Source organism: Engraulis encrasicolus, chromosome 16 (genome assembly GCF_034702125.1).
Source record: "Engraulis encrasicolus isolate BLACKSEA-1 chromosome 16, IST_EnEncr_1.0, whole genome shotgun sequence".
Taxonomy (NCBI): Eukaryota; Metazoa; Chordata; class Actinopteri; order Clupeiformes; family Engraulidae; genus Engraulis; species Engraulis encrasicolus.
The window spans coordinates 337,291-349,998 of NC_085872.1; the positions used below are offsets into that span (position 1 = coordinate 337,291).

Sequence of the window (12,708 nt, forward strand, 5' to 3'; positions counted from 1 at the left end):
ACCTAAAATATTCATAGTATAAACATTTATAGTATTAAAATATAATATTATATAAATAAATAGGGCACCCCTGCGATAGCCAACGAAGCATATTGTGAGGGCACCCAGGTAGCATTTCCTTTTTTATTGCTCCATATTTGTTGATATCATGGCACAGTGGTCCTAGACACATGATGAGAATATGAAATGGAAGTCATCCTGATGAACAAAGAGGGAGGAAACAAGTCATCAGTGTAGAAATCAATGGTGTTTTTAGAATTTTCCTTATTATATGGCTATACAAAGGCTGAAGCATCAGTTGAATCATTTCTTTGCTCTAATACATATGGAAGACACATTTTCACAGCTACAATGTCCAGAAAAAGTTTCAGAGAAATTTTGAGTGTGCATGAGGTTATATGTTTGAGACATGGTTTTGTCTATGTAAATTGCCATATTCTCTGATCTTGTGATTTCATGAACCCAGAAATGTTGAGTACCCTAAAAGTTTTATTGCAGAAATATCATCTATGGGCCTAATGGAAATAATTTAGCTTGGTTTCCCAAAGTTTCACTTTGAGCAATTTCCATAATTAGCATAAATATAATGTATTATTATGGTAAGACTACAAGACTACAAGTGAATAGGCTAAAACATGTAAATGATAGATATCACCATGAAACTTTCTCAGTTGATTACTGATGATGAGAGAAGAAAAAAATGTATTGGATGTTTTTTGTATTTTTATGTTTACATATGCAAATGAGGGCATACATCATATTTAGCACATTTTTTGCTTTAGATGGGGGACAAGTGTGTGCAAGATGTAAATAAATGTGAATGAAACCCAAAAAAATAATGTATATAGTGGTATTTCTATATAAACTCCTTGGGGTCATAAATGACCCTGCTCGGTCAGATTAGTCGCAAAAACAGGCCGGTCGCTTGAGGGTTATGTCTAGTGATTTGCATGGGTCGACACATCCTTAGATTACTGGCAAATTCACTACTCCAAAAAAAACAGACAACGCAATGCAACTCAAACTGAATTATAGGCTACTTCTCTGTAACTGTCATTGTGAATCTATTTTACATACTGTTGTTCAGATTTAAGACGCATGGCTAAAAATTAGACGTAATAATAACCAAATCAAGCCCCAAATAGTTATTGTGCAGGTGGTGTCCACAGACTATTTCTCTTATTTCATCCTTTCTGATTTATTTTATTCCCCTGGTGTACTGGTATATCTCCTGCTCCATGCCCTGGACTGGGGTGGACAGCAAACCTTCTAGCCAAACCGCACATTGATGTACTATCTTGGACGAGCAGCAGTACTTGAGCGACTTCAGTGCGTGATAAACACACCTCATTGTGGTACCTCCAGGATTATCACCAGACTATATCACAAGTGAGAAAACCACCTACAGTATATAATTTCTTGTAGGGGAGGTGTTGGCTCCCTACTTCAGGCTAGTGCTTTGGCACGTCTTTCAGATCAGAACGATTTTGGAAAGCAGCATGGGATTTCCCAGACTACCTCCAGGGTCAAGACATGATATTTGGATTTGCAGAAAATGGGAACTAGAGAAACACAGCCTACAAAATGTTTGTTATGACTATTTTTCCGGTCTGTATTATAAACTCCATTTCAATCGCAACATCAACTGCTGTCCAACTTTGTAAGGTGAAATTGAAACCATTCCTAGCATGACAGCATGCTAGATCCTTGTGTTGGCTATTGTTTGAAGGGAAGTGTTGAGTGTGATAGGGTAATTGTGCTGTAGCACTGCAGTAAGGACTTGAGGATATGCCCATTTCATGCATTGATAACACAAATACCTAAATCGAGTCAGGAGCAAAACTAGCAATAGGTATCACAATAAATTTCGTTGTTGGTAACAAAGCCAACCAAGTTATTGGCATCACAATATCTAAATTCGCAATCTGTAACAAATTATAGATTAGTTGTGTTCCCTTAAATATTCAGCTTTGAGATTCATGAGATTCATGATTCATGAGGTTAGGTTAAATAGTCAAATTAATGCTCAAAAATACAACTTGCTAAATAATTCTGCACACAGTGGGCCTCATTTATCAAACTTGCATAGAAACCATCGCAGAAATGAGCGCAGATCTCGTCGTACGAGAGGCTCATGTGAGATTTACTAAACATGCGCACCTCTCCAATCCCATCGTAAGAGCGAGCGGCTGTTGAAAACCATCGTAATTAGAATAATCACACCTTCTCTAAAACGGCGGGAAGGAGACCGCACCCCTGACTTTGTGACATGGAGAGACGCAAACCGGCTAAAACATCCACGTTTCTGGTTGATTGACAGCTTGAAATTAGGCTTTACGCGAGGTAGACAACAAAATAACACGTGGAAATAACCAACAGCAGTAGTCAACAGTGTTTCGGTTTGATTTCCAAATAATGTTGGTTACAATGAAATGTTTGATTGACTACAGCAGAAATAATGAAGATAATGATAGGCCTAATTTTCTTCTTTTTTTCTAAACTTTTTTTAAACAATGTCAAGAAAATGGTCCTACATGAAACTGGCCGACAAACAGTGCCCAAACCACAGGAGAGTTTTACATGTCCAGTGCGCTGTCCTTCTCACGCTCATGTGCGCCCTGCTTCTCTCCTGCACTCCAGTCTCCAGCGCTCCCAGGAAGGGTGCACCAATTCAAACAGGTAGAAGTTCGGTTATAGCCAAAATATACAATGTAAAAACATTTTGTAATTATGTAGGCTAGTTATGTTAATGAGTTGTTGCGCTACAACTGCTGCTCAAGTTGGTGATCATTGTCATCTCAAGTCCAACTTGAAAACGGCGTACACCGTCTGAGAGCAGTCGTACGGATTTCATCTTTCCTGCGCTTACGACGAGATTTGATTAATGCCAACTGGTCGTAGGAAAAGAACGTACGCACGTATGATTTTCGTCGTACGCTACTTTGATAAATGAGGGCCAGTGTATACAGCAGAGAGGAAGAAGGAGTATGACTGTAAAAAGTTAAAAAGCTGTCCACCTTATTATGCCCCATCCATTTCAAAATTCTTATAAAAGAATTTCCGGTCTACTAATTACAGTTAGGCTGCTGTCATAGTCCTGAATTATTATATCCCCGAAACGCGGAGCGTCGGGGATGTAATGGTTTTGCGTGCGCCGCCGCCGCCGCCGCGGCGTCCGCCGCCACGTAAGGTCTTTCGTGTTAACGCGATAACTTTTGAACGGATGTTTGGATTTGTCCCAGATTTGGTGTGTGAATGCTCTAGGGTAGGCTCATGAACTGATTTGAGTTTGGAGGTCAACACTTTCAAGATGGCTGAATTCAAGATGGCCGAATTATTGTTTGGCCCATAACTACTGACCGGGTGGATGGATTTGTCCCGGATTTTGTGTGTGAATGCTCTAGGGTAGGTTCATGAACTGATTCGAGTTTGGAAGACAACACTTTCAAAATGGCGGAATTTTCATTTGGCCCATAACTTCTGACTGGGTGGATTGATTTGCCCGGTAACACCTTATTTTAATGGTTCACCATTTCAGTGAATCTACCATATTAGGTACAGTGTAATAACCAATGTAACAATATTTAATACCATGTAATACTAGTGTAATACCAGTGTAACAATATGCAATATCAGGTACAGTGTAATAACGAGTGTAACAGTATGCAATACCATGTAATATAGTGTAATACCAGTGTAACAATATGCAATACCATGTAATACCACTTACGCACAAACACATGCTGTAAGTTAAAAAAAATGGCGGTGTTACACTGGTATTACATTGTATTAAATATTGTTACACTGGTTATTACACTGTACCTAATGTGGTATATCCACTGAACCATTAAAACAGTATTACCATTTGCCCCATTTTTTGCTTCATTTTCACAGTAGACGTTTGGTTTTAAGCCTATGCACGTCATGTCACGTCTGTATGTATCATATACGTTTACGAAATGGTGGACGGGAGTGGTAGGAATGATGGGGGACTGGAAGCGTCGCGTTTCGGGGATATACCTTAAGCAGTCGAAGGCGACTGCACAGGCAGTCTAGTTTATCAAGGAAGAAGGAGTGTGACTGTAAAAGTTGAGTCAGCAGAAATAGAAGAATCCCATTACACCCCTTAGCCCTATCCATTCCCCTTTGCCTCCGTTTTGCGCGTCCAAGTGTAGGCGTAGTGGCATCCCGATTCACAATCAGATAGATGGGTAGGGGTGCAGCGAAGGGCTTTCCACCCCTCCACGCGGAGATTTTCCGACACCAGACTCCGCGACCGAGGGCTTCGACAAGTTTCCCTGAATGCATTGCGAATTCATTTAAAAATTGGCGGCAAGCCGCGGCACCCGCAACAGCAGACAAGTTAAAGTATTTTCGCCGCAATTGACAGTTTTAAAGTGGTAATAATTATTCCATTGCACTAAGTTTAACATTGTCCTAATGTGTGATGGCCCTTTTCTCCGTAAAACGCACATGAAAACAATCGCTAGTAACATCAACCTAATGCATGAAAGTAGTGACAGCTGTGAGTGTCATTCCATGATTGTTGAAGGTGTATCCCAATTCGTCGCGGTTGCGTTTCAAGTCCTACACCTTACAGCTTCGTTGGAAAGTGCGAGGGGCATGGGGAAGGCGCAGGGGTAGGGGTAGACATTAGTAATGGGAAAGGCCCTTAAATTATACACAGCACGACCACATGACATTTCACTGAGCCCCGATGAGGAACGGCATTGATTTTTGGGTTGAGACCACCCATATAAGCTAGGTGGAGGTGAACTGGAGGTGGTTGATTGTCACGCCAGAGGCAGCAGGGTGAGAGCCTGCCTGCGGACGAGGGGACCCCTTTTGGCACTTGGATTTATTTGTATTGTTGGTGGAAGAATGCAGGGTTAAGAAGAGAAGTGGATCTACTCCTTCATTTGAACAGACTACAGAAAACGCATAACTTGCAGTGGTCGGCCGATGAGAGCCAAGGCTGGGCTGGTCCACTCCACAGACTACAGATGGTGTAACTTCAATCTGCTCATTACCGTGCCGGGCCGCGGCAGCGTACCGTGATCATTACACCCTGTGGCCATTCGGAATGCGGGGGGCAGTATATCACCGCTTTTGCAGAGCAGCGTCTGCCTGTGTCTGTGGTCTGTTTGTGCTTCCGTCCTTGCCCGTCCCCCAGTTTTAGTAGTAGTAGAAATACAGTCAGCAAATTGCATCTTTTATTTAGCATTGGGCATTTGATAGGGCATTTGATAATAACACAAGTGTGAGCCCTAAACAAGACCACAATGTGAATTTAAACTCGACTTTTTTTCTGTCTTGCATTCACCGTCTCCCAATCCGCCCCTAACTTATTTCAGCACTATTCAAGCCAGGAACGGGTATCCTCAGGATACAGAGTTTGCATACCTACTACAATTTGAACCGGTAAAGACAATTAAAACCGAGTCAATCAGACAGGAACACCATTGTAATTAAGTGTGTCCCGTGACGCCAGCATGAGAGAGATCGAATTTTAAATTTGGCGACGACATTCTGTCTTCAAAACTGGCATCGGCCGCTTCCAATTTAGGACCATAGGCCTATTCAACCGTTTCCACAACCTCACTGATCACAGTTGCTTCATCTGTAATGCCAGGGCTAAGAATAACGAGAATAGCAAAACAGAGTAGGCTAATAAACCGTAATGGAGAGACTGAGGACTGAGGAGACATGAAATCAAGCGGCGGAGTTCGGACCATTTTGAGTGGACCGATGTCGCTTGCTTTGTGTAGCCCTATCAAGCAAGCCTGTCTGTCTCATTTGTGCGATGAGCACAAAAACACAAATTGAACCACTCGTATAGTGTGAGTCAAACAGACATGAACAACATTGTAGCCTAATGAAGTAGTGCCCCGTCATGTCAGCATGAGAGAGGTGATTTTACATTTGGCGACGACATTCCGTCTTTAAAACTGGCGCATGCCGCTTCCCCTATTGCAGGTTATTACCTGATCTACACTGTCGTTACCACAAAAAACAAGGTAGCACAACTTAATACTATTACTAGCCTATATATCTGGTAGCCTAAATAGTAGGCCTAGGTTGAAGACGGGGGTATTATTGGTGCACTGGTTTTTTTTTGCGAAGCAGAGTAATCTGCTTCAGTGTAGCTCATTGTATGTTGATCCCTCCCTCAGTTTTAGGCTACAAGTGGAAAGAGTCAGCCAATTGCGCACGTAACATTGGGTATTTGATAATAACACAAGCGTGATCCCTAAACAAGACCGCCAGTCGACGGTGTTTTGTTTTCATTATTCTGTCCTGCATTCACCGTCTCAATTCCGCTCCTAACTTATAGGCTAAGTGATGTCTGTTAATTATTTCTGCACTACCTATTCAAGTCAGGAACGGATATCCTCAGGATAGCCTACGGACTAATAGGTTGAAGACGTTTTTTTTGTATTGGTGCTTGTGAACATTTCATCCTTTCAATGCGCTGTTGTGCGCGATCGACGGGATTCCGGTTAACTGGGGATGTGATGCACACATGACATCTGTTACACCAGGTGTGGCTAATCATCTGTGATTAGGACTGCAAATTCAGTTGCTTCGGTGGAGATGCGAACCAACAGTATGACTGGGGAACTATGACTCCTTCGGAGGCTGGATAACCTGTCGCGCCACGACATGTCACAAAAGGCTGTGCAGTCCCGTGCACTGCACTGCACTGCACTGCTGTAACCCACCCCTCCCCCACAGACAAACATTCATGTTCTGAAAAGTTCAACACGTTCTGAACATTTTAGCCGCTTTGCATTAAGTTTTCGAGCAGACACTTGTCCACGGTGACGCAACATCGAAAGAGAAACGCAGAGACTTTTCACAAATAACTGAATAAAGATTTCATTAAAAAAAAAAAAAACACAGCATTTCTATGAAAATGTGCTGGGTGACCACACTGCCTATGCCTATCCAGATGCACGTATAGCAACAATAGCCTTGGTCTCATTAGCCGCGCTTCAGCGGCCCGGGGCCGCCCGGGGCTCAGGAGAGTGGCCGGCTCGGAGCTGCCGGCCCCGGGCCATTTTTTGCCTGATCGGACTCATAGCCGACCCCAGACACATTCAGGTACACGCCTTGTTTGTGAAACGTCAGTCGGGCACAGCCCACTTTCGCCCCAAATCACAGAAGGACAACAACAGAACAACGACAAAGAAGGAGAAGAAAACGGAGCAAACTCTGCTGGAGCAGGTCGCCGTTTGGCTCGTAGCCTACGGACAAAGACGACAAGAACTGCAAAGAAAATGGCTTGCCTTTCAAGAACAGTTTTATTACATGGCAAAGTTGTCGATTCAGAAGCTGTATGGGACGCAGCGCATGTTAAGAAGACAAAGACGCATGAAAATACGAGCAGCTCGACAACTGAGAGAGTGAACAGAAGGACACGTGCGAACATGCCCAGTTAATCCCCCCAATAGCGCACAGAAGCATGAGCCCCGGACATAGCGAGACATGAATGTGCAGGTAATTGAATAAGTTACCATGTGAAAGGAGACCAAATCCCGGAGACATAGCACCTTCATCAGTTGCTATAGAAAATTATGAGCCCCGGACATAGCGACACACCCCCTCGTTGCGGCGTGCCACCTGTCTATTCATGGTGAATGTGCAGGTAATTGAATAAGTTTGTGAAAAGAGACCAAATCCCGGAGACATAGCATCTTCATCAGCTGCTATAGAAAATGATGAGCCAGGGGAATAGCGACTATTTATTAAAGTAGCCACGGAAGTAGCGTAGCCTAAGTCGTTCAATCTGCATAACATCGGTGTGTGTCCTGCAGGGAATTCTAAGTGTGCGCACTATGGCACATGTCTGCAAAACGTATGCCTATGGTTTAGTATGTCTGCAAAACATGAGACACTAGGGCAGCAGAGTGAGGATGATTTTAAATAGGCCTAAGTCAATAACAGCTGTGCTTTACTGTGTAATAATGTGGCTGCATGGGGGACTTATCGCTAAATTCTGGGCAAATTATTAGTTTGGGGTGTTTGGCTTTCTTATGGCATAATTTCATAAGATGCAACTTTGGCACTTCTGTTTGTGTTTTTAAAGTTATTTAGCCAACATAACTTTTTTGTTGTTATCAGGGCATCATGGGCACCAGTGATGCGCGGGCTGACCCGAAAGCAGCGGGCGCTTGCAATTAACTGCGGTCGACCGCAGGCACGGGTTATGAAATATTATTTTTAATGAAATTCGGGTCGGGTGCGGTCGGTCAGGACCTTTGAAATGATGCCGAATTTTAAAGTAGGCTATAGGCTAGCCAATAGGCTATAGTTTACTTTAGCAGACAGGGACATTTTTTGCGAAATAGATCAAAGTTTATATGGCTGAATACCTACGATGGTGCCACGCGCTCTGCAGGAGACTTAATGAGGCTCCTGCGTCGGCCGAATATCTTCTGCGCGCAACTGGTGCAGCAGGTGCAACCATTGAGTGCATTTTGAAGAACACAGAGGGTGCTCTCTAAACAGTGCAGTGATGGATATAGCCTACATATTTTCTTATACAATTGTAATGGTTTCGCGCTCATGGGTTGCTTACAGAGTTTGTTTTCATTTCCTGTGTCGTACCATGACTACGAGGCAATCCACTTGACGGCTGGCTCCGTCTGCTCACCAACCTACAGATTAATTTTCTCCATGTATCCAAACGACGATGTTACCGAAATAAACAGGTGACAGTCGGCAGTCCTCATTGCATGGTTCAAAAATCCAACATGTCCTGTTGAATGCACAGCTGTCTTGTTCTTGACGCAAATTCCTTTTTTAAGACCTTTATTGACGTGATTGTGCTTTGCCAATGACGCTAGGGTGTTCATAAAGACGCACGGCTACTATTTTCAAAGGCGGGTCGGGAAGCGGGCCGGGTCAATATTTTTTCATGAATATTTCTTGCGGGCAGGGCAAGCGGGCGGACTAGGGAAAAAAGCGGTCGGGTGTGTCTTGTTTTTTCGTCGACCCGCGCATCACTGATGGGCACCACTACACTTAAACTTGGGATGTCATAGCTAAGTCATGTCGGCTTTTTTCTGCTTTTAGCCGCCAACTCTTGTGCCATTATCGTGATTTGGCATGCTTTCCACTGGACACCAATAAAAAGTGTCTCACAAATACTCACACATGACATTTATGTCGGCTTATTTAGCTTTTGCGCTATTATCGCCGAAGGTCTGGTAGGCTATATCGCACGTGGGCTATATCGCCCGAGGTTGACCCCGCCTCCGAGCCTCGGCGGTGCTTGCTGGCCCATCGAATTCGACGGGCCAGGGAAAGCGGCCCTTAGCCCCACAACCTGGCCCGGCGGCCATCTTTAGCACCTAGCCCCCTTTTGATGAGATCACCGTCAGCCCCCTTTTGTCCGGGCCAGCCCGGGGCTGGCCCTGCAGTGAGACTAAGGCTAATGAGAAAGAGAGGGAGAGACGGAGAGAGAGAGCGATTAGCGCGCGTGTGTGTGTGTGTGTGTGTGTGTGTGTGTGTGTGTGTGTGTGTGTGTGTGTGTGTGTGTGTGTGTGTGTGTGTGTGTCGGGGAACATTTGAAGTGAAAAAAACACCCTCCCCCACTTCAGCATCAGATGTTGGTGGTCTACAAGTCAATATGTTTACCCGACTATCTTGTAGCCCAGTCATGAAGTTCATAAAGCCATCGGTAGCCTATAGGCCAAGATATCCAAAATCCCTCCGCAAATTTCTGCATTGCCTGAGTTCATAGGCTAAAACAACTTTATTTAGGCCTGACTTATTTAGCTTACTTTATTAGCCTTATTTAGGCCTATTATCGTATTTAGGCTTTAACGTGGGCCTATTTTACAAAATATCGAAAGAAGGAAAAGACAAGTTGAGGCTTACTGATCGTAGCCTATTACAGCAAATCGAACATGCGCTTTATGAACACACTAGCCTGAGGGCAAACATCTTCTTGGCACTATTGAGATAACCAGGCCATGCCAGGAATTCAACTACCTGGGCCCACACTAAAATACTGACAGACTACAGCCTCGGCCAGATGACACCGCAACGCGGGTTTTTTTGAATCCGAGTTGCAATAAAGTTGCAACCATACAGCCTGTTTCAGTGAAAAATTCGGGTCCTAATGACAACGACAGGCTTGCTTCAGAATACACATTTCTGTATGTGAAGTTGTTGAGAACAAAAGTATTCGCTAATGGCCGTGATCGCCCACTCTTATCATGCAAATGACCTGTCACGCAGGGACCTTAGTCCAGTCTCTGACAGTGCCAGAAAGTTTCACATTTTTTTTAACAGATCCAGCGAATTTTGTTTTCGATCTACAGACATATGCCATGGCTTGTTTAAAAGCTGAAGATCTTAGCTTTTTATTACTAAAAACGATACATGTCTAGCCTCTCCCATTCCGAAGTTATGTCCATTTTAAGCGACGGATAGTTTAACAAAAAAATAGCGTCATTTCCCCCCTTTGTAAAAAGCGAAAGACGGTTTTATTATGCGCTTTACTCTCCGCAAACGCGTAGCCTACATAGCAGGTTCAGAATATCAGAATGTGCTAGCTGCATAATTGAACATTACTAGATGCCACAGAGACAAGTTAGATAAAACAACAGACTGTGCTGAATCATGCTGCTTAGCACCATGCTTCGTGACGAAGTTGCTCTTACAAGAATAAGCATGCATGCTGCAACTTCTGGAATATTTTGGAAGACATTAGAACTATCACCAGGGAGTTTACAGTCTACATAACTGGTTGGCCCTCACGAAGTTGTAAGTCTGATGTCTTTACTCCTTTCATTAGTTAAGTAGGCCTATGATGTTTTGTATGCAGGAGGAGAATGTCAAGTTACTAAAGGAATTTCTTATCCCAACATGTGTACTAGCACTATCATTATGCTGAAGTGAGTGCTACGTGGAAAAATAGGCTACCAGCTTTGCGCATGTGGCACCTTGTGTAGCTTGTGGAGTGACTAGAGTAGCGAATCATTACCATTTAGGCATCTGTCGATTGTGTTCTACACTTTATGCTGCTTTTTTTTTTATTTGAGAAGTTTAAACTAAGGTGTTGAATACCAATACCGGGCAGGTATTTCTCCCTCCTCTGGAAGCTGCTGCGCGCTCGCTTCTCCTTCTCTTTCGGCCCATTACGCCTGTTTCAACTAGTGACATATACATAATATGCATTGCTGATAACTGTTTGGGTGCGCAGTTAAAAGACAATATGAAGCTTTAATTCGTGTTAGTCAGGGTTTTTTTTTGAAGATTTTGAACACGAGTGACCCACACTAGGCAGTTTGAAACGTAAAATATTGACCGTGGTAGAAATGAAAGAGTCTCCACAGTCCACACAAACAGTTGTCTGATGATGCCATTGTGCATGGAATTAATGTTGTGCGCAAAGTTAGTGGTCACTGTTAAGATACCTCACTGTTTTGGCCATGTGGCTGTGACGCAGATGTAAAATCCGTTTCGCCTGGAACAATGGCAACGCAAACGCCTGCGTTACTCGATTTTCGCACTCTGCAACCCATTATTCAAAAAACTCGTTTTGTGCTACGTTTCTGGTGGGTTTCATATGGTTAGTCCAGGGGAACGTTGTCACTGGCATAGAAAATCATTCCCGTATAGCCAGGCCCTACAATTGCTTGGATCTTCAGTGGGTTTCGTGGGTCCGGGGGGATGGGTGGTGATGGCACGCTTGATGTATTTTTCCCCACCCCATGCATGCACGCGGACACACAGGGTCGGGACATTCACCCAATGAATGACTGAGTGCGGCTAAATATGCCTGTTGCATATCGTAGCCTAATTATTCACACATCACGTCAAGTCACAAATTAGTAGTCTCTTGCAGTTGACCTATGCCAAATTAACGTCCTCCCTGTAAGGCTGCACTAATTCAAACAGGTAGAGGAGTCGGCTTAGCCTATAGCCAAAGTCTATAAAATGTAGCCTATTTTTTGTAATTTCCAATTATCTAGGCTATGTTTACAATAATGATTTGTTGCGCTACGACGGTGCTCAAGACAAGTTGGAACATAGTCATCTCAAGTGCTCCCATTTTATTTTGATCCTGCTTTAAGTCAATGGGCGAGAGGGACGGATGAAACGGGTGTTTCATTCGTCCCGACAGTGTCTACTGACACTTAAATCCCTTTTGCCTGTAAACCTGACAACTTTGACTTTTCATACTTTCGGATGTGTTAAAGTTTTCGAGTAAATCTGGCTACACTCAATTTACATTTTGTCAGAGCTTGCACATTAATGCAATTCATCCGATCATCATTTAAAAAAAAAAAAAAAGAAAATTCATTACATTATTTAGGCTATTCTTTTTATGACTCTTCCTACTTCCTGGAGGTGTTCTCACACAATTTATAGGCATGTTGTTATCCGCTGAATCGGTGCGTGCTGGTGAATATGAGCATATATTAATATGCCGTCAGCATCGTCTAAAATATTCCATATGGTAATAAACATTTTGGACGTCCAAGCTCACACGGGAGCGCTGCAATAGGTAAGCTGTAGGCCAGCTTAAACGCGGTGCTGTAGGTTACACATTTTGTCAGAGCTTGCACATTAATGGCAATTCATCCGATCATCATTAGGCTATTTATTCTTTTTATGACTCTTCCTACTTCCTGGAGGTGTTCTCACACAATTTAATTAGGCATGTTGTTATCCGCTGAATCGGTGCGTGCG

The 12,708-nt window shown here is 43.4% G+C and overlaps 1 protein-coding gene across 13 annotated transcripts in view; it reads right to left on the reverse strand.

The window, feature by feature from the left end:
* obscnb (obscurin, cytoskeletal calmodulin and titin-interacting RhoGEF b) overlaps window positions 1-12,708 on the reverse strand; it is a 226,662-nt gene that overhangs the window by 31,579 nt on the left and 182,375 nt on the right. The gene's annotated exons all lie outside the window — the stretch shown is intronic.